We start from the raw sequence: 22,895 nt of genomic DNA on the forward strand, positions 1-22,895 counted from the left end.
CCGTTGTTGTGTTATAGGTCCGAAGATGAAGTAAGGTGTAGCGGTCCAAAATCCATTACTGCACCTCAGAAAGCAGCGTGGCAAAATCGCAGAAGTAGTTGCCCTTACGAAATGACTGTATGGTTGGGAAGAGGTGGAATGAAAATAGTGTGCGGTCAAGAGAAAATGCGAACTATGACGGATTTTATACCCAAGTCATGCATCTGTCTGGCGAAGATTCGGACAGTGAACGGGTGCGTTGTTTTCCAGGAGACGGACACCTTTTGTCAGCATGCCACGCTCTGGGATTTCACAGAATCCCGCAACGCATGCAGCAGTGAGACATAGTATATCCTGGTAATTGTGGTACTCTTTGCCTGGAAAGCAAATAATAATACCCCATGCTGATCCCAAATAAACGTGATCATCACTTCGGTCGCTCCAAGTTAAACACATACTTCCTTTGGTGGTACTACTTCGGCACACTGCCATTGGTTTGACTAGGTTTCCCTAGTTTTTTTCACTCCCATCAGGCGAAGGCCGGAATAGTACCTTTTAGAAGCCCAGGGCCAGTTACTTACCAAATCCTGGATCTACCTAAAAGACCGATGTGACCTCGGAGTTGGAGGTCCGAACCCTTCTTTTGAGTCATTCCCTTCCATAAATTCATGCATACAAACCTAGTCAAACCAATGACAGTGTGCCAACGTAGCACCACCAAAGGAAGTCTGTGTTCAACTCTGAGTAACAAAAGTGATGATCACGTTTATTTGGGATCAGCATGGGGTATTACTACTTGCTTTCCAGGCAAAGGGTACCACAATTACCAGGATGTACTATGTCTCACTGCTGCGTGCGTTACGGGATTCTGTGAAATCCCAGAGCGTGGCATGCTGCCAAATGTGTCCGTCTCCTGGAAAACAATGCACCCGTTCAATGTCCGAATCTTCGCCAGGCAGATGCACGACCTGGGTATGAAATCCGTCATAGTTCGCATTTTCTCTTGACCGCACACTATCTTCATTCCACCTCTTCCCAACCATGCAGTCATTTCCTAAGGGCAACTACTTTCGTGCGATGTTGCCACGCTGCTTTCTGAGATGCAGTAATGGATTTTGGATTCTACATCTTACTTCACGTTCGGACCTATAACACAACAACAGTACATAGATACAAGCTGTACATTACCACATGACCTACACAGGTATGAAGGATTACGCATGTAAAATTTCATCGCTCTATGATGTGTGAAAGTGGGTAAGGATAAAATTTTCTCGCGCACCTCTCGTTATCCAGCAAATTTCAAAGAAATCACACATGTGCAAATTACTCAAACTATTGATTTGCGACACCCGGTTCATATAGGTGAAAATATTCCAAAGTATTTGTTGAATATTCCCTTGCAAGAAATGCATCGAATTACCAGTCACCATATATATATCACTGGTGCCCACCCCCCTTATGTTCATGACGCACCCCCCCCCCAATTGTCTATCCGTAGGTGTTCTTCCATGAAAAAAAAATCTTTTCGATTAATTTTTACACCCCCTCAAACATATTTACACAGATTTTTACCCCCCCCCAATATTTCAATGACGCACTTTGCGTCATAGCCCCCTTGTGGGCATCCCTGTATATATATATATATATATATATATATATATATATATATATATATATATATATATATATATAGTTATATGGATGGGTGAATTTATGTATACAAATTTCAGCATAACAGAAGTGTCACGATCAATCTCAACGAAACTTGATACACATGTAGGGTTGTCCGATTTCTCAATAAAAATAACGGAAAATTTTACGATTTTTATACAGTAAAGTAGAATAATTTTAATTGGAAACTAGGTCAATTTTATTTTAAATTAATTACAACTCATAAAACACAAAAGAGTTTTTGTTTCTATAATGTCCAAATTTCCCTCATTTACAGTACTGTTGAAACGCAGGTGAGTATACATTTTCAACGAACTTAAAAAGTTGTTACTGATTTCTCTGTGTCTGTGTGTCTGTCTGTTATTTGCGATTTTTTTTTTTCAATTTTGAGCCCTCCATTCAATAGAGAATCAAAAACTATCTGAGAAAGTGGTGGAATTTTTCGCGTCACTCCTACCATTCCTGAGATATTGGCCAAACTATGTCCAATTTCGGGAGATTTAAGGAGCCATATCTCGAAACTATAAGCAACAGAGAGATAATATTTTGCGAATTTTTGCGAGAAACGGAAGTAGATGCGAATAAAAAGATTTAATTTTACATGTAAAAAAAAAAAAAACATTGTTATCATTCCCACTCCATCTCTCTATTACTTAAATTTCGTTCTGGCAATGTTCTTCGAGCATTCCCAACTGGCTTATTTTTAAAAGAATATGACTTGTGAGATGTTTGATAACACACTGACTCCAATTGTCACATTTGCGGTTTGTGTACCGGATATATGTAAGACAAATAGGTACCCAACCGTCTTCCAATACCAAATGAACTCCAAATATTGTGTGCTCACACTGAGAATTGATCAAGGAACCATATGCACCGAAGGTAGGCGTACACTGTTTGCTTGTTGAAGTTTAGCTCTCCTTTCCAACATCGAGGTTAAATGAAGCGTATATCTACAATTTCAGGTGGAATCCTAACCACCGTAATGTGTTGAATGTTTAAAATGATCTCTCACCGGGAATCGAACCCGATAGATAGGCTTACAATTTGACCATCTAACTACCTATTATGGATAGGTAATATGATACCAACATAAATACTACTTTGTCAATTTCAACCACAGAAAGCTTATTTTACTTACTAACTAAAGGACTACAGTTGAAATCGATTTTAACAGTAACATTTTTAAAAGCTTTTTCAAGCCGTTATCTTTGAGTCCAAATGAACAATTCTATATATAACCACGTTAAACGTGTGTGTTTTTTAATCTTTCAAGCTGTTCTGATTACACCCTTTTCTCTCTTTTTCCCCAAGATAGTTCACTCAATATAGTTCACTACTTCTTTTATCTGCTTTTACTCTCTGAAGTAAATATAAGTATGACGTCATGAGTGTCATGGCCTTTTGTCTGTTATGGAAGTCAGCGCTTCATGTTTAATAAAGCCAGAATCGTTACGTCTCGGCCGGCTGGTCATCTACAATGCAACTCACAGCTTAAATTCTACCTGATAAATTGCTGATTCTCATACAATTTCAAGGCTGTTTAAATGGCGAAGAAACATCATAGGCAACAAAGTTGCATATTGTTTCAACACTTTGGAACTTGGAACACAGTAAGGTCCTGACTCTTCTTAAATAGAAATATTTCACTTTTTGAATAAATAAATAAATAAATAAATTGTTTATTTTGCTCTTAAAACTAGTGGCGCTGCAACAGATAAATAAAACAGGACGGCTAGATGCCGCATTCTTTATTGCGGTGGCATTCAACACCGGATCAACACTGGAAAGTCTCTAATTCTTACCGGAAATTGAAACCTGGATTACACATACACAAAGTAGACATATTAGAAATTACGTCACACTAACACACAAAGAGAATATTAGAAAGAAATCATATTTATTGGAGTTGCAAAAGTAAGAAGTGATCTTACAATTAAATGTCATATTACATACTTTGTTGATTTATGTGTGTGGACTCTGTCGCTCTATAGAGTGGTTATCTGAACGAGCAAAAATGCAAAAAAGCGATTCATTATTTGTTGTGCTTCTTTAATCCAAATTTAATTTTCAAAAGGGGTCATTGGAGTAGAAAGGGATGTTCTTCACTGTAGACGAAGCAGCTCCTAGAAGTGATCATCATCATCATCATCATCATTATAGATATTACTGAGAGAGAGAGAGAGAGCTCAGCGGTTTGGAATCCACGTTAAAGCTGTAAATCCACATCTCACATAGCCTCGCTGCTGAAGCGAACGCTAAACTGAATCAAACTATTACTGACATTTCACTTGCCACAAACTGCTAAATTTCTATGCATCACAGTCTCCATCTAACCGCTTCCTCTTGGCGTAGCAATTTTCTACTTTAATACCGTCCATCACCTGCAGCCACAATTAATTTCACCCCACTCTCCTTTACCCTGATCAGGTTTCTCGTGATCAGCTCCTCCTCAGTCAAAGGCTTGTTTTTGTCACTTGCACCATTAATTCACTAGGAAACATGTTTTTTCTTCCTTTTTTCTTTTTCTTTTTCTTTTTTTTAACATCTCTGACACAAGCCTTGCATAGTTTTCAAAATATTAGTCAAGGCATCAACCTGACAAAAGTGCTCTCCTTTTCGAGTTTAAGGACAAATCATGTAACAATTTGGCATCCAATATTTTTTGAATATATACCCATCACTGATCACAAAAATGCCGGATGCTAGAAAAATACCTCATGGGAGGAGAGGGGGAGGGGAAGAAAGCCGAAATTTTAGCCGTTTCTCTTATTCACTATAACTCCGTAACCATTGGAGCTAGGGCATCCAAACTTTTTCGTTTTGTTTCTTTAATTGTCTTCTACAATTTAATTCTAGTGCATTTTTGAGCTAAATATAATGGTTTTGTTGTTATTTTCATTTTTACTCAGTTTTGGTTGTGCGTGACGTCAGTTTTTTTTTTTTTTTTTTTTTTTTTTTTGTCACAGATTCTTTACAAGATGGAATTCGGAAAAATGTTTCGTCTAAAAGTTTTTCGTCATTTTATGCTCTTTCAAAAAGTATACTTATATTAGTGTAGCAGTAATAGTGTCTGAGTTATAAGCGACTTTATTCTGTCATGTGCGAAACCGATCATGGTGCGGCCCGAAAGTTACCTTCCCACAAACGGTAGATGTTAGCAGCTGATGATGATTAATATATAAATATATGTATAATCTTGCCTGCCTGCAAGTATATAATCCTATTGATTAAGTCTTTCTATAATCAATTTAAAAATATCCATTTTTAATATCAGTAGAGGGGCTTTTCGGAAAATAACCCTTGTCAAAAAACAAAATTTCTCTGAAGAATGAAAAGAGAGCTTTCTCTGGTACACAGTATGAGAAACTCTGCAAACCTATTTCCTTTTACGTGTCTCTGTTACCTTCTGAAACGTTGCACAAACATGCAGTTTTCTATTCATTTTTTCTGAAAAAATCTTGTTTCGACAAGGGTTGTTTTTGCTACAAGTCGATCTATTTATATACTACAATGATACTGAACAAAACAGAACAGGAATCAGATTTCAAAATTGCCTTCAAGAGAGAATCACGAACAATTTGCCATCCATGTGTTTTAACGTTTAAACTATTAAATCTTATTTACAGAAGAAGAACTTGTCTATTATTAAGATTGTGTACAGTCGCTATAATCCAATAAATCTATAATAAGAAACATAGCAGAAGGAAACCATATGCTTATGAAATCTCTACACAAGAGAACAAATTATTTGATTTATAGAATGAGTTCTGAATAATGTTATGCCACTCTTGTATTCTAAAAAATATTATAAGGAAATATATTATATAGAAATTTGTGGTGTCTTTAATGCATCATTTAGTCTTCCTATTCACTCTGTTCATTAACTGACATTGAAGTTTTACACTCGCTCGGACAATTATACATTGGAGTGCACAATAAACCGCGAATCTTACATTTGCATTTCAAACTTACACACTCAAGACAGCTACACATGGTAATCTCTAAAGAAGCCTTGGGAATATCTTCGAGCTTTTTTTTTTTTTTTTTTTTCAAAACTGGTCTAAGAATTTGGTTCTTCAAGTACCATCCGGAGTCTTCTGGCCTTGGTAGATAGATTTCACACTTATCAGCGTTTCCCAAATTGCTGTTTGGTAATAGGATCTCTTCATATGTTTTTTTCAGAGCATAACTAGTTGGAGGTAATCTCTCCTGGCTGCATTTTCCTAGAAGTAGGAGCCTAGCTCCATCACAGATCTTCACATTAACCTTGAGGAGCTTTGTGAAAAACAGTTCTGCAGATTCAATAGCGTTTGCTGATAAAGGAATCTGTCCTAGGGAAAATAAAAGGTCACAGTTCTCTGAGTAAGTAGATCGTAAGTACATAACGCATTGCTGGAATTATCACCTTCAGACCTCTTTGTTGTTATTGTTTCCGGTAGTTTTAAAGATCAGAAAACTGTTAAGTCAAACTTCGAGATCGAAGTTCAAAATCTTGAAGGGAAGCATGAAGAAGCAGATTCTAGAAAAATACTTTGTGCTGTGAATCACAATTCAGAAAGAATTGTTGTGATGAGTAGAGACACCGATGTATTCCTGCTGTTGATACACTATTATGAAGAATTTCTTGTAAAGAATTGTACACTCACGTCCAAAATTATTGTCGCATATCTATAAATATGTTGTTGTAGAAATATAATTTGATAACGAATTCGCCCGGCATTTCTTATAATGTTAGTATGTGTATAGTAGGCAAAGACATGTCAAATTTCATGTCAAAAGAGCAGTAAATAAGAACAATGAAATGAAAATAAAACTTTCTTGTTCATTTAGAAAAATTTTGTTTTATTCCTTCTAATTTTCGTATTTATAATACTTTTATTATGAAATTTACCACAAAAATACATTTCCCGATTATACACAATGTATCAGTATTAAAACCCTGCAAAATCATTACCAAATTATATTCTTACAAGAAGACAGTTATAGATATGCGACAATAATTTTGGACGTGAGTGTTCATGACGGCAGGATTTCAAAAAAAAAAAAAAAAAGTTTATTCCAGTTCACCACTTTTGTCACCAGTTATCTGAGAATGAGAAGAGAAGTAAAGGCTTATCACACTCCACTTGGATGCGACATAATGTCATATCCACTTGTATCGTCAAAGATCAAGAACTGTTTACTTACTCATGCCAGAAAGGTGTGAAATTTTATTTTCCTTAGGATAGATTTCTTTATCAGCAAGCGCTATTGAATCTACAGAAATGTTTTTCACAAAGCTTTTCAAGGTTAATGCGAAGATCTGTGATGAAGCTAGGTTCCTACTTTTAGAAAAATTCAGCCTGGAGAAATTACCTCCAACTATTAATGCTATGAAACAACATATAAAGATATCTCATTACAGAATAGCAATTTGGGAAATACTGGTAAGTGTGAGATTGAACTACCAAGGCCAGAAGACTCAGGATGGTACTTGGAAGACCAAATTCTTAGACCAGTTTTGAAAACACTCGGAGATATTTCCAAGGCTTGTTTAGAGATTACCATGTGTAGCTATCAGAAACCTAAGTGTGTAAGTTTGAAATGCAAATGTAAGAATCGGTTTTATTGTGCACACCAATGTGCAGTTATCCGAGCGAGTATAAAAATTCAATCAGTTAATGAACAGAGTGATGAAGACTGAATGATGCATTAAAGACATCACAAATTTGTTTATCTTTTTCGAAATATAAAGGTAACCAAGAAAGTTCTGTCTTTGTGTGTGTGTGTGTGTGTGTGTGTGTGTGTGTGTGTGGAGGCCTGTGTTCAATTGGCCCTCACACAATGAGTTGAATGCGAATGCAGATAAAGAGAAAGTCAGTTGTTGGTGTGGGTATATCCAATATACTACCTGGTTGTGGCAGTTCAGTTGGATTGTGAACTTGAGTAAGGACAGAGTGAACATGGGACCTCCACAAAACGTCATAAGGGCGTGTACGCTGTACGACTTCAAACTGGGATCAAACGCCGCTGCAGCGAGGCGGAAGGTGCGGCCTTGGTGAGAGTGTCGTGACTATGCGGACAGTGCAGTAGTGGTTTAACAAGCTTAAGGTTATTCTTAACATCCAAATAGTTTGTTTCTAACACGGTAGATGGCGCCACCGTCACCAATGTTAACATATACAACTAATAAAATTAAAACAATCAAAAATAAAATGAATAATTCAAAAACTACCCAAAAACGAATACAGTCTGCTTAATGGACGTTACAAAACCTAGGGCAGCGTTTCCCAACCTTTTTCAACTTGCGGCACACTAAGAGTTTAACTTGAATTCTAGCGGCACACACACAGATATTATTATTATTTGTAAATTTAAAATGCCGTGATTATTTTCTCCCTCTGACTACAGATCTCCTTCTCACAGGGGAAGCGGCTCGATCACTGATTTCCTCCCGTGGTAAATCATTGTGCATATTTTTCATTCTAATTTAAATATAGAAAACAATTGCAGTGACACAGAGTACTCTGGTTATTAAAAATACCCTTTCTTTTTCGAAAACTGTATCCAACCTTTCACTAAGAAGGACGATCATGCAAGACCGAACGAACAAACAAATCTCTTGTAACACAAATTTAAGTATGCATGTTTGCTTTGTCGAAAGGATTGAATGATATTTTAAAATTTCAAATTACGAAATAGTCTGCAACAATAAAGAAGCAACAATGGTCATAAGAATGATAACACATACTTTGTCTCAACATTAAGAATGTACAGAAAAGTAACACACTATGGAACTTACAATTTATTAACATGGTTAATATACGTTACAATTTTTAAATATTATATGAAGATTAGAATTGTTCAATTAGTAATGTAACAATTTTTCAATAATATCTATTGAAGGTTTCACTTATTTAATGATAATAATATATGAAGGTTAGAATTTTTCAAAAATAACTAAAACAAGTTGATCCACGAGCACGATTCAAAATTAATGTGCAACTTAAGCTTGATGTTCTTTCATAATCTTCTTCAATTGTGGACGGATAGTTGATAAACACTCCTTCATATTGTGTTCCGGAGTTAACAGTTGCGACCTGTTCTTACGCTTGTGTTCGTTGCAGAAAATCCTACTTTACTTAAGTAGGATGTAGAAAAGGGAATGAAAACTTTCACTGCCTTTGTAGAAATAGCTGGATATTCTCTTCGGAGAGAAATACAGAATGATGTCATGTCTTGCTGTGAGTGCTGGAGCTTCAAACCCCGGTCATTCTTCATCACATCGACAAATTCATAGTAATGCGCAATACAAATATACATTTTTCCTATGTATTACAATTTGGATACTACAGAATTAATCATTTTGTTTCTATTTCCTCGCGACACGCCGGTTGGGAAACGCTGATCTAGGGAATGGTGCGTGCTACTTTTACATATTATTAGTTTCATTGTTAGACGCCACCATTGTTAAATAATCAATCAACTTTATCTGATATATTTTCTACCAGAAACTGACCAAACTTAGCATAATCATTTACAATTGAAATATCTAGAGAATGGTACGTGTCGATTTCACATATTGTTGTTAGTTTCATTGTTGAAGGCCACCATTGTTAAATATACAATCAACTTTATCTGCTACACTTTCTTTCAGAAACTGACCAAACTTGGCGCACCCATTTACAATTGAAATATCTAGGGAACAGTACGCGTCGATTACACATATTGTTGTTAGTTTCATTGTTGGGGGTCACCATATTAAATAAACAATCATTGGAGAACACCATTATTAAATATACAATCTACTTTATCTGCTACAATTTCTACCAGAAACTGACCAAACTTGGCACACCCATTTACGATGAAAAGGAAATGTCCATTACTTTTGATCGTAGATTCCATTAATGCATCTATATATATATATGAATCCCTTTCCCTTTTAGGATACGCATTTCAATGAAAGTGCAATGATAATACTCCATTTTCGGCATAAGTTATAAAACACCCTTCTCCCCTTAGAATACAAACTTTAATCCAAATAACATGATAAAAACCCATCATGACACTTATACTGTTCCAAAAGTTCTTTTTCAAACGGGTCAGCCGTTTTCCCGACCAGGATAACTGAGGACACGACACAATTCTCAGTCTTTTTGGATATTTTACTTTTCACATCTTCTCAGCTACCGTGCCAATGAGGGCTGAACAAGAACTTAAACAGCACTGAGAGTGTAAGTCAGTATTCATCATCGACAGAGAGGACTTACCTGACGGGTGCTGATCTACAGGTATAATACAAGAAAATAAATTGAAGGACAACGGTACTCACTAATACTATGGGCATTTAGATGGAAGGAATAATGGGAATATTTTTATTCATGGCGCATATGCTGGTGTTCTGCTGATGGGCTACCTACAGAACTGTAATCGGTATGACTATTCGGAATTTTGCAAGCTTAAAAATTTTATTGATTTATCCATAATATGTTATCCACGTTTTTTTTTTTTTTATTATTATTTTTTTAGACAAGAGCATCACTCTGAAATGTGGGACCTTGGCCAGTTTCCCGGTGCGCCCTATGCCGGTTCCGCCACTGTTCCCTAAAATTAGGTTTTACCATTTACACAAGATTCCGTATTACAAAACAATGGTACTTTTTATCTTAACACTTCCATGAAAATTAGATGCGCTTTCAACATTTTTTTTTTCAAGGAAATTGAAGCAGAAACATTGGTGCTAACATTATTATGTAATAAAAAGGTAGTGTCACAAATATCGACTAGCCTATGGCGGAAAGAAAATGAAGCAGCAATAATATTTTATGTAAGAACTATGTCCTTCGGGAAAGTACATGAACACTGCATATAGGAAACACTGTAGCCACAAAATATACTGCCTACAAATGGAGCCTTATTGCATCGGATTCTCTATTAAGAAGTCTGAGAATCAGCGAATCCTCTCCTCACTTTCTCGCATAAAACAAAATTAAGAGTCCCTTCGGCGCCATTTCGTCTAGCAGAAAGCTGCAATGGTTGTGGCACTAAACCAACACAATGCACAGCTTCCCTCTCATATCAAGAACATTCAGATAAATAGCTCTCACAAAGATACTGTCCTACTTAGAAAACTCTCTCATTTTATGCATTACTATTTTATACGCAGGATGTTTCTTCCCAAAATTCAAATTAGATTTTGATACAGCAACACTTACTTTCAAACAAAGCCTACAAGCACAATAATTACGATCCAAATTATCCCTTACTATTGAACTTACTATCCTAAATGTACAGAACCATTAACCTCTAGGGTGATACAAAATGCTCAGAATCACAGAAAAATACAAATTCCTCATAAGAACTTTCATCCGCTGATCTATTTAAAAGATTCTCTTTGTTTTTGTCATTTCAACCATTAAGTTTTACGTCCAACGGTTATGACGGCTAGGTTAAAGAGACAATAATGATGAGAAGTGAATGAAATGGTGGAATGAAGAAACTGGGAGGAAACTGGAGAACCCCGAGGAAACCCAGGCACACGGTGTTCGTCCACCACAAAGTTCAATTGGCACGAGCTGGGATCGAAACACGGACTACATGCAGTAGAGGGGAACGCTCTACCACTGAGCCACCGCGGCCCCATGTTATTTCAACAACATAAGCTTTAAACTATAATTGCATTTCAGAATCAAATGGCCTGATCATAGATCTACTATCGCAGATAATGCGTGACCTAAAATTAAAAGATAACGATGTCAATTTTATCTGCGTGCATTTTTTAAGTAGGAATAACAATGCACATTGATATTGAGTTCTTATCTCAATTATACCGGAAGCTTGTAAAGAAACGACCTTAATTTAAGATGAGAATAGTACATAGATCAAGAAAGAGCTTCTTTCAAAGAAGCTGGAATTAAAAAATCGACTGTTTCACTCTCGAAAGACTATACAAAAATAGCGTTCTAACAAATTACAACAGAAACCATATTGCATTTCTATATTTAATATTTAGAAAGAAATGAAATATTTAAGTTTTACGTAAACAATTCAGAAATATTCGTGCATGTAGTGTCGTCAGAATGCCCGAGTGGACAGAAAATGTGGCTTTAGTAGGTTTTCTTTTGCGAAATCCATTTTCTCAACGTTCATTTGAAAATAAGTGCGTTATTAAAGAGCGTAGACCAACACCGAAACTAAACATTACGGAGAAAGATGGTATCAAGGTAAGGAAATTTTATACACACCGGTATACACAATATAAATGGCTCACTGGTTACAAGCTAAGAAAGTTCTTTAAAATAAATAGATTTGGTGGTTTCTTTTGTTTAACTCAATAAGGAAAATAGAATTCTGACTATAATTTTAAACATTTTATGATACATTAAAGGTTGTGTGCGTTATTAGTTTTTCGGGTCTACCCTACTCGTGGGATTACGCTTAGCCAATGATCTTAATATAATAAATATTTTTTCAAGAATACCTTGCTCAAGAGGCAGGGGTTAAAGCCCGAAACCCTCTTGCGGACGCACTGCTTGCATCAGAATTTAAAGAACGCGTTGAAAGTGGAAAAATTACTGAAGATCCTAAGCCGGGTTTCGCCGCCATTTCCCACGTGACTTCCCTCTTGTACAACTGTGAAGCCCCCACTGCCCAAACTGCTATTCCTCTCACTATAAAACTCATGCTCTCCTTTAACTTTAGCGGCCGAATATCAAACTTTGATGTTCGTTCTCTTAATATTAGACATTTAGCCAGAGCTGTAGTATCAAAACTATATTGGCCTTGCTCATGGCTGATCCCAAAGAAAGTCACATAATTTCCATAATTACCTACGGTCTAACTTCGAGGCTCTTCACCACACTCATTACCCTGTTACCTGGATATTCTTAGTTAAATTATAGCAACAAAAAATACAAGAATATTGGAAAGTCAATATTAGACCAATCTGACAAAGATTAGGGGAAAAAAATCAGAATTTGGCGATTCAGTTCATCAATTATTCATAGACATTAAGACAGCATATTGTTTGGTAAAAGAGAGAAACAACTTATCATTTTAGAGTGATTTGGAATTTCCAAGAAGATTTTAACGCTAGTGAAGGCCTGTCTCAGTTAAACAAGCAGTAAGATATATTTTAGAAAGAAGTCTGTCACACTCATTCGGAATTCATAACAATTTAAGCGAGGAGACATACATATTTTCACTATTACTCATTAATTTTATTTTCGGATGAGCGATCAGGGAAATTAAAGAAAGCAACAGGGAACTAACGTGATGCATATTTAAAACGGACTGATAGCAGGAAAGGGATGTTACTATACACTGCAAAAGACTATCATGTCGGTTGCTCAGTGGTAGAGCGTGGAGTCCCTGATTCTATTCCAGGTCCCGCCAAGTGGGCTTTGTGGTGACTAAACACTGCGCGCATGGATTTCCTAATGGCTTGCCCGTTTTCTTCCATTTTCAACATTCCATTATTATAATCCATTTCATCATCATTGTCTTCCTTAGCGTTGGTTTATAATCATAATGGTGGGACGTTAAACAAAAAAAAAAAAAAAAAAAAAGAAAGAAAAAGAAAATCGCAGCACCTGAAATCGAGAATGTTAGTCTCGGTTCAGACGTACATATTTCCTCAAAACCTTCTATCGTTAAATGTCACAATTATAAAAATGTTTCCTTTTTCTCACCTTAAAAATGGATTATTCGGAAACACTAAATCCATTATTTTTATTTAATAGTTTACATTAAGAATTTCACATCTCCAATCTAAGCGAGTCTTCATATTGAACACTTTCTCAATGTACAACGGGAAATGTCACTACTATAGGAATGAAATGAAATCCTTGAGTTTTACGTCACACGATATACCGGGTAGGCTAAAGGAAATAATAATGATGATGATAAATGAATGAAATGGTGGAATGAATAAAGTGTGAGGAAACGGGAGAACCCCGGAAAAATTCACGCACACTGTGCTTCTCGCATCACAAAGCCCACTTGACGCAAGCTGGGATCGAACCAGAGGTGAACACTCTATCACTGAGCCACCGGACCCCACTACTATAGAAATCTCCCCTTCAAGAGAAAATTTTCAAAGACGCTGAAACCTGTGCTCCATTATTTTTATTATGAGTTTACATTTTGCATCTCTAACAAGCGAATCCTCACATTCGGTAATTTGTGAATAAATAAAGAGAAATTTTACTATTATTGAAACGCCTCGTCTTGAGGTCGGGAAGTCTCAAATAAATGTCTCATTTTTAATTTAAAGCCGCCAACTATTAATATTCTGTAATATTAAGATTTTCCATTATTTATTCAGAAAATGGTTAGTATAAGGAATCGCTGAAGTTGGAAGTCTGAAATTAATTGTATAAACTATTATTTTTTTTAAAAAACGCGAACACTATTTCAGCGTTTTCGGAAATCTCTTTCCTGGAAGGGGAAAGGAGGGCAATATATGTACGATTACATGGAAGGGCAAACATGATTCACTGAAAACTCAGCCCATATTAATATATCTGAGAACGTGATATGTGTACAGAAAACTTCTTTTTGTTAGGGGAGTAATGAATAAGAATGGAATATGTTTAAATATGTATGCTAAGGGATATAATGGGGATTCAAAAGTTTTGCCCAGAATAGAGAACCACATAAGTCTCTGAAGTTAGAGAGAGAAACCTACGCATATAAAATTCTCATTAAAAATAAGCGGACAGGTGTCCCAGCGTTTTTAAAAATTCCCATTTTAAGAAGAAAGAGGCCTCTTCTATTATGTGCTATATCCGCATTGAAAGTGATGTTGTCAGTTGTTTGTGATTGCATCACGAGAAAATGACTGAAACAGTGGCGGCTCTAGCGGATACCCGGATAGGTACGTGCCTACCCAAAAATTTTGAAGTATATATAAACGCTAAAAGATACATTAAAGTGTAAATATATTTTCTAGTATTTATATTAAAGGTAGATAATTGTTTAACAAATAGCATCAACCACAACTGTAAAAGTAATTTCCTACCGGCATTAAGTGATCAAATGTGTATATATATATATCCATAAGCGAGGGAGCTGGCCTACCCAGAATTAAAATTCTAAAGCTGTCCCTGGGCTAGAAACTTTGAAATCAAGTTTGAAACATTTCGTACGAACCTTTCTCGAGCTAGGTTTCGGTTAGTACTTTGATTAAAGGACCTACCCTAAATGAGTAGGGGATTCAAATTTAATCTTATGAGTCCCTCCGAGTTACTGAGGTTAATATCTGTATATAAACTCCTTATTAAAAATAAGCAAAGACGTGGCCCAGCTTTTTCGAAAATCCCGTATATTGTAATTAATCCCGTATGTAATTTTTATATTATTTTCGCTACAATGGAATAGATGTTGCCTGTTATTTGTGGTTACATCTCGGAAAAAAGCTTTCCCGTTTGAAATCATTCTCGGAACATAGTTATTTCCTATCTCAAGGATTTTATCATGTGACATTAATTAACGGGCGTATCTGAAGTGGGTAGAAAAGTTTATGAAATGAAATCTTTAAGTTTTACGTCCCACGGTAGAAAAGTTTAAAATTTATGCTAAACTATAATATCTTACGGGTTTTTAATATTACATTTTCACTGAAATGTGTACCCTACGGGGGAAAGGAGGTTCCAATTTTTTTTTTTTTCATAAATATAATCTCTTTGTCCAAAGAACGGATATTTCAGCTGAAAATTACATAAAATACCATTAAGTTAACTACACGAGTAATTGTTTTCAAGACTGTTCAGAGGTATTAATGGTAACAAAGCACTGATTCAGGATCAGGATTCAGGCACTGAGAATTTCAGGAATTTCATGAATTTATAAACTAGTTTATCTACAACATTTCGTGAATATTAACTTGTTTGTTTCCTAAATTTTCAATATCATCTTTTGATTATTCAATAAAAACTACAAATTTAAAGAAAGAAAAAAAACTTTGAGGAGCCCTAATGAGTGTTAGTATCAGATAAGTATCTCAGGTTTTGTAGCATATTTTTTTCTAATAAATAGACATTAAGTTCTGATACGTACTATGTCTGTTTATCCTAGAGTTATTTGGTCATTTGTTTTTATTAACAAATCCCTAGACTTAATTGTTCCCGGCAGGAGCTCATGTGGTTCGTATTCCACGTTAAGCTGTAGGCCCATGTCTCATACAGCCTCGCTGCTGAAAAGATCGCTAAAAATCAAATCAAACCTAGACATAATTGATAACAGCTACGCTGAAAATGTTAACTAGAAAAGAAAAAGAAAATGGACAACTAGTTAAGAAAGATGACGCCCAGGATTTTTAGTTTTAAAGATGTCACCCCAGCATTTAACTGTTGAGACTGACAAAAATCACAAACACTTCAGTTACGAAGTCAGTCACGGAAGTTGTATTCGTGACCTTTCGATTATGAAATGAAAGCTATAGATTGTTCATTTACGTTCGCAACACATGCCAATAAAACGCAACAAGAATGTCTAGAATTTGATAGATGATATCATTTGTGATGAATATACTTGCGTCAATTGAATTGATGATAAATGACACCTTGACTAAGCCACGGCTGTTATATTGTCTAAATCCATAAGTGGTATGAATACGAAGAGCTGTATGTAGCTCTAATAGAACTAAATTCAACAAAGCACTTCCGTCTTTTGTTTCTCAAACTTTGCTATACGTAAGTAGGAAAACACTACAGAATGACTCCGTTCTTTCATTTGTTTATCTGTCCATGGATGTCAAGAGCAGAAACAGTAAAAGATAGCAGGGATTATTATTTTCCTTTTTTTTTTAAATTAATGAATTCTGCGTTCCAAAAATAATTTCATTTCCGTCCATATCCTTCTATTGGAACCCAAGGTGGTAGAAAATCTACCACTACTGGATTCAGTGACAACATTTCATCAAGAGAGGACTAAAGCATTCAATTTCAATCCTTTCAGGACAAACGTAATTTTTGTTACATACAGCATATCTGAATATAGTGAATGATCATTTCTCTATTATGTTCTGCTCAAAGAAGGAAGATGGTCCAATGCAAAACCACGGTTGCGTACGCCACATACTGGATTCATATAGTTTGGATGTCTACCGTAGGGCCTCTTTTTTTCTTTTTTACACAATGTGAAAGGATTCTTCTTCTTCTTTTTTTTTACTACCAAAACATACTAACATTTTACATATTCAATGTTTCATATGACAGGAGATCGCGGTGGTTCAGTGGTACAACGTTCACCTCTGGTGCATGGAGGTCTATGGTTCGATCCCAGCTCGCGCCTAGTGAACCTTGTGGTGGACAAAAATAGTATGAGTGGGTTTTCTCGGGGTTCTCCCGTTTCTTCCCACTTTCTTGCCACCATTCCATTCATTTCTCATCATCATCGTCTCCTTTAGCCTAGCTGACATAATCGTGAGACGTAAACTGAAAGATTTCATTTCATATGAGCAGTGGTTTCTATAGCTTTTCTGTCAGAGCTGAAAATTAATTCGTTTTTAACATTCCATTAGTCAGACACGAATCAAATTGAATATAGACCTAATATAATATTGTTATTACTCTCTAACAAGTCAAACGTTCTTACAATTCACTGAGATCAGTTATTACGTTAAAATTACATATGCATGATAGTCTACTAGTTACATCTTGCGCCATCGAAAAATTATCGAAATTATACTGTAGTTAAGGCAGGTTTCCGTAGCTTAAACAACCGGAAGAGAAGGTGATTGTTAAACTAGTTTTTCTAATGCAAGGTTCGTCTACTACATTGTCGTTGTGAAGTCAAGAAGATTTATGATATGTGTTTCGCATACTTACATCTATTTCACCTAACTTTGGTTAAAACGTAGCTCCTCTGGAATTAGACGGGATTTCAAGGTCAAATCGTACAACTTGAGTTCCTCATTCTCATTAGTATGCAAAAAGAAAAAAAAAGAGCGAAACTACTATCCAATTTTAGTGCTGATTCACATTCCTACAACCACGCTCACATGAAGATAATTCTATCACACTTAAGGTCCACCAGTAGCTGAATACCAAGTGAAGTTCAGTGGCCCAGCACAGCTTAACCCTGCAACTGCACGTTTTTTTAATTTTTGTGTATAAAGTACACACTGGGTTCTGAAAGACCACGGAGTACTTGAAAGATTTTACATAAATTTTTGCAAGAAATTAATACAACTGTGACTGGAATATGTCTTAATGTAGAATGATATTAGTACGCATTTCTTTTCTAAAACAGTCATGCAAATTCTAGAGTAGAGAATAATGGCTGCTCGATTAAAACTAAACCCAAGTGTATTGGGGGAAAATTGAAATCAAATATTTCAGTTTAACATCCCACGATTATTACCTTAAGGCTAAGGGAGACGGATAATTAAGGCAAGTGAATTATGGAAGAATTGATGGAATGAGAATGTGGGGACATGGGAGTACCCTGAGATAACCTACAGACACAATGTTGTCCAGCACAAACGTGCTTTGTCCGGGATCGAACTAGGGATCCCATGCATCAGAGGCAACAGCTCCACCAGCTGGGCCACCATGCCTTCCTACCCCATCAACTGTGTATTGAAGAAGACATTTTTAAGCAGGTACACACCTCGCAACATTGCAACATAAATTTGAAAAAAATTAGCACATACAGAAAGTATGAGTAGTGTTTTCGGAAGCTGCGTCTGGGAACTGAATTCACATTAAGTCTCGTCCATCGGTAAAATTAATTCACAATAGAAACAACTAATGACCAAACCTCTAGTAAAAAAAAAGAAAAAAAATACGCGGTTGGATAAAATTTTAATTGCGCTTGTTATATTAATTTGAGGATGCTGAATGCAATGAACTATTTTTAAACATATGCGTCCATGGAATCAGAAAAAAAAGTGAGCTCAAAGTTGAGATACTTGAGGTACTGCTCATGTCAGTAGTAAAAACACCCACGCTTTCATAAGTTTCTAATTGCGTCTTTTATACTAATTTTAGGATCCTGAATCCAATGGAACCATTATCAAGTACATCCCTTCATACAGTCACGAAACAAATTACCTCAAATTTGAGATATTTATACTCAGTGCTTTTATTTCTAAAATATAGTTTAAGAGTACGGTCAGTTTACAGCTAATTTAACCTAACTTAACTTTGGTACTTATAAACAATACGTACAAGGACGATAAACAGATACTATACAACGCTAGAAATAAGCGAGTTCTACGAAGCACACCGTATCCAGATACGATAATTAGGATAATGCTAAAATACTGAAGATCACACTGACGAATCTCAGTGTATTAACTCTTGAGTTGCAATTGTATTTAGCCTTGATTTTGACATAGATATTTCTTTTCCAAAGCTGCAGATTCCATAATCACAATTATACGGAGTGGATCAGTCCCAAAGTCTTACGCGTAAATCGCATACCCTCACAAAAAGCACTATTTATACTTATATTCCAAATTTAAAATCATCTTTCTTCTGGGCGTCTGATAAACGTATATATTTAAAAACGTGTTAATTGTATTCAGCGTTCACAAATTAGCATAAAAAGCGCAATAATAAATGTATCCAAGCATGTATACTTTTTATTAATGGCATGATTGATAGTTTTTTTTTCTTTTTTTTTAATGTGGTGAGGTTCGTGTAGATCCAGAGTGTATTTGTAGGGCTAATATCAACTCTGTATTGCTTATAATTATTATAAGAAATATGAAGCGTCACCACCTTCAACAGTTTAAACGGGCACATACAATTTTCATAGAAAAAAAATCATGGACCTCGATTCATTCACGCTCAAAAGTCACTATGCGTTAAATTAACCAGTTAAATGAAATTATTCATTTCCATCCACTGTTTCAAAAGCTGAAGTGGTATTAATTCTCTTCTGTATTGTTACTAACAAAATGTTTCATAAATAGTGCAACACACAACAACATCAGCATAAACGACTAAGATATATATATATATATATATATATATATATATATATATATATATATATATATATATATATATATATATATAAACAATAGGGAATACTGATAACTGTCAAAAAATTAATTACTCTATTGATTTTATACTTCTATACATAAGCACGGAAACTTTTACAGACCAATTCATTGAACCGTTTCTCTGTTGACAAGTATCAGAGCAAAAGCAATGAGAGAGAGAAAAAAGGTATTTTTTAAATGGAAAATAATCTATAGGCCTACTATATTGTAGGTTTCTTAATAAAACATTTCTTTATGGAAAATCGTCCGGGGAAAAAATCACTCCAAGAGTAAACTAGCCTTTCTGGATTTTTAAAGGACAAGTTAATTACGGCGCATTGTCAAACTAGTAATGTAATATTTATTTGTGAAGTACGAACAAAATCGCCTGAGTCGTTTTTGAAAAAGTCGTCCGAGGAAAACTCAACCAAAATAATAATAATAATAATAATAATAATTTATGAAATACAAACCAAATCGTCAGAGCTATTTTTTTTAAGAAAATTGATTTTTTTTTTTTTTAATTTTCACCCTTCAGTAAACTACCCTTAATTTTAGAGTAGGAAGAAAATTGGAAAACTCCCCGTACAGAATCTTATAAAAACCTTAAGCCTAAAATTTGGTGTTGAACAGTACGGTATCTGAACGAGTGAACAGATTTATATCGAGACGGACGGATAGATGAACATCTAAAAATCGCTTATTTTTTGGCTTGTAGTGGCCGTGAAACGTATAAATTCGTTGAAATTTTGATTTTTTTTAAAAATACGATCACCATACTTTGTTCTCCCCTATCATCGCTCGAAAACAAAAACCTTCTCAATTAGTCAATCAATCTACTTATTATTATGTGTTTGCTATTCTCATATATGTACTATTCAATGTCGTATTTTGAGTCTTTTGTTTCTACTTTCCATAGTTTTTCCTTATATTTGGTATGTTCGTTTTTAAGTGGCCCTGCGTAGCGTAGTCGCTTACGCTCTCGTCTTTTCTGCGAGTGGTCCCGGGTTCGATTCCCGGTGGAGACACTCGGTCGAAAGTGCGTAAAATAGTTTTCAGGCCAGCCACCTTGAGTGAGGTTTTCCTCATTCACACCAGGCAAATGCCGGGATGGTACCTAGCATATAAGTCCGAGGCCGCTTCCTTCCTTCCCCAATCCTTTCTTCCTTCGCTTTCCTCGGATAGTGTGATCGCCAAGGGACGTCATCCTTCATACATGACGGGCTAACATGCCTATAGATGCCGAAAACCCAGAAATCTAATTCCTAATCCGTTCGTTTTTAAATTTTCGTTACGGCAGTCTGTGTTTGAGCAGTCGTGTTGATCGTGACGGGGACAAATAGCCTCAATGCTGACGTTTCCATTAACCTCATCAATCAATTAATCGAAAGTAAAAACAGTAAGAGATTCCAAAAAGTAGTATTCTGATATAAATTCAGCGTCTCTAGAATAAGTTCCATCTCTCCGCCCTTTTTAGGGTGGCTAGATGTCCTGTTTTTGGCTGGACAGTCCGGCTTTTGGAGGTCCTGTCCTGTGTTCGGCTTACTATTCAAGCCAGACGCCCATTTGTCCTGCTTTTCAGTTGTCTCATTATAAATGTTTAACTTTTTCATTATTCTGATGGCTCCAGTCTTAGACATTTCAGAATTTGCAAATTATTATCAGTACATTTTTGTAAGTTATAAGCGAAGGAAAGTTTAGAGTTTCAAAGTCGGGTCATATATTTTTTTTTTTCATACAAAGTAGTAATGCTTAGTGAGAACGGGTATTTCCGTTAATGAATGCTGCTTGGACGGAAGAACGCAATCAAATTAATATCTCCACACTTCAGTCCAAACTTCAAGTTTCTTTCTACTTTAAAGGAAAAAGTGAGAATGGAACGTGCAGTGACATATTTGAAGAATTCTTGCAGAGCAAGAGTCTATTCAAATCCGCTCGAGGAGCAAAGAAATATCAATGAGGTAAGAATTTTAACATGTAAATGTAGCTATGTGTAAATGTAGCTTTCCCATCCTACTTGAGCCAAAGATGCCTAAACGCAATTAATGAACTGAATTGTCATATGTGAGGAGAAGGTTTACAAATTCATAAAGTCCAGCTTTATAAGTCAATGTATCCGGCTTTTTAATCATTGCCTTCTGGCTACCCAAGCCCTTTTCCCTCTATTGAAAGTGGAAGTGGTACAGTTCGGAACTCCTCCATACTTTCAGATAGTAAAACGTAACTAATTTGTTTCTTTAGAAAAAAAAAAAAAAAAACTTGTATTGAAAGTAATTTCTAGGGCTCAATCAACAACTTCGAGTTTGAAACACATTACAGACATAACAATACTCGCTCTCTTTCCACTCCAGATCTTACAAAAATTTAGAAGACCAGTAAGTAAACTATTAGTATTAAGTTCTAACAAATATCTGCATTACTAGCAGATATATACTACAGTACAATTGAAAAGCAATACGTATCGCTTTTGAAATGAAATGACATCTTTGAGTTTTACGTCCCACGATTATGTCGGTTAGGCTAAAGGAGACGGTGATGATGAGAGATGGGTGAAATGGTGGAATGAAGAAAGTGGGAGGAAAGGGAGTACCGCGTGAAGACCCACGAGCACGGTGTTTGTCCACCACAAAGTCCACACGGCGCGAGCTGGGATCGAACCAGGGACCCCAAGCACCGGAGTTGAACACTCTACCACTGAGCCACCGCACCCCCACAATCGTATGGGGAGTAGTTAGCGTCGTAATAATGGCGATTTGGCTAATGTGTGATTATAATTTCAGAATTCAGAAACGTTTCGTGATGTTGTCCACGAATTTTATCCCGACGCACTTTACTGAACGACCACGAAATCGCAAGACACTTATTTGATTATATTTATTTCATTACACGCGTGAAATTTCATTACACGCCCTACGGCACTGCGCGGAACACCGGTTGGGAACCACTCGGCTAATCGTCGACATTATTTGGGACTGCAAAATTAAAGTTGAAAGCACTTTGGCCCAACATAGTTTAAAGTGAATGTTGGGCAACAAAATTTTCAACGTTTGTCCAATGACTTTAATCCCATACTCCTGACTGCAGTCTCCCCAACAATAAAATACGCTGGTGTAGCGAATGTGAGAAACTGGAAATCCGAATTACACGAAATATTTGTTTATTGGATTTACATTGGCAAATGCTAGACAAAGCGTACAATTACAACGTAAGGTCATCGTTTGCAGTTGACCAGCTTATTTACCAAGTTGGTCCTACCGCTTGTGCC

At 35.9% G+C, this 22,895-nt stretch overlaps 1 protein-coding gene across 2 annotated transcripts in view; it reads right to left on the reverse strand.

Annotated features, from left to right (window-relative positions):
• The window catches only part of LOC145688155 (1-phosphatidylinositol 4,5-bisphosphate phosphodiesterase delta-4-like), a 429,611-nt gene that overhangs the window by 281,295 nt on the left and 125,421 nt on the right, over positions 1 to 22,895 (reverse strand). The window lies entirely within an intron of this gene.

This window comes from Thermobia domestica, chromosome 6, assembly GCF_964235325.1.
Source record: "Thermobia domestica chromosome 6, izTheDome1.hap1.1, whole genome shotgun sequence".
NCBI classification, from domain to species: domain Eukaryota; kingdom Metazoa; phylum Arthropoda; class Insecta; order Zygentoma; family Lepismatidae; genus Thermobia; species Thermobia domestica.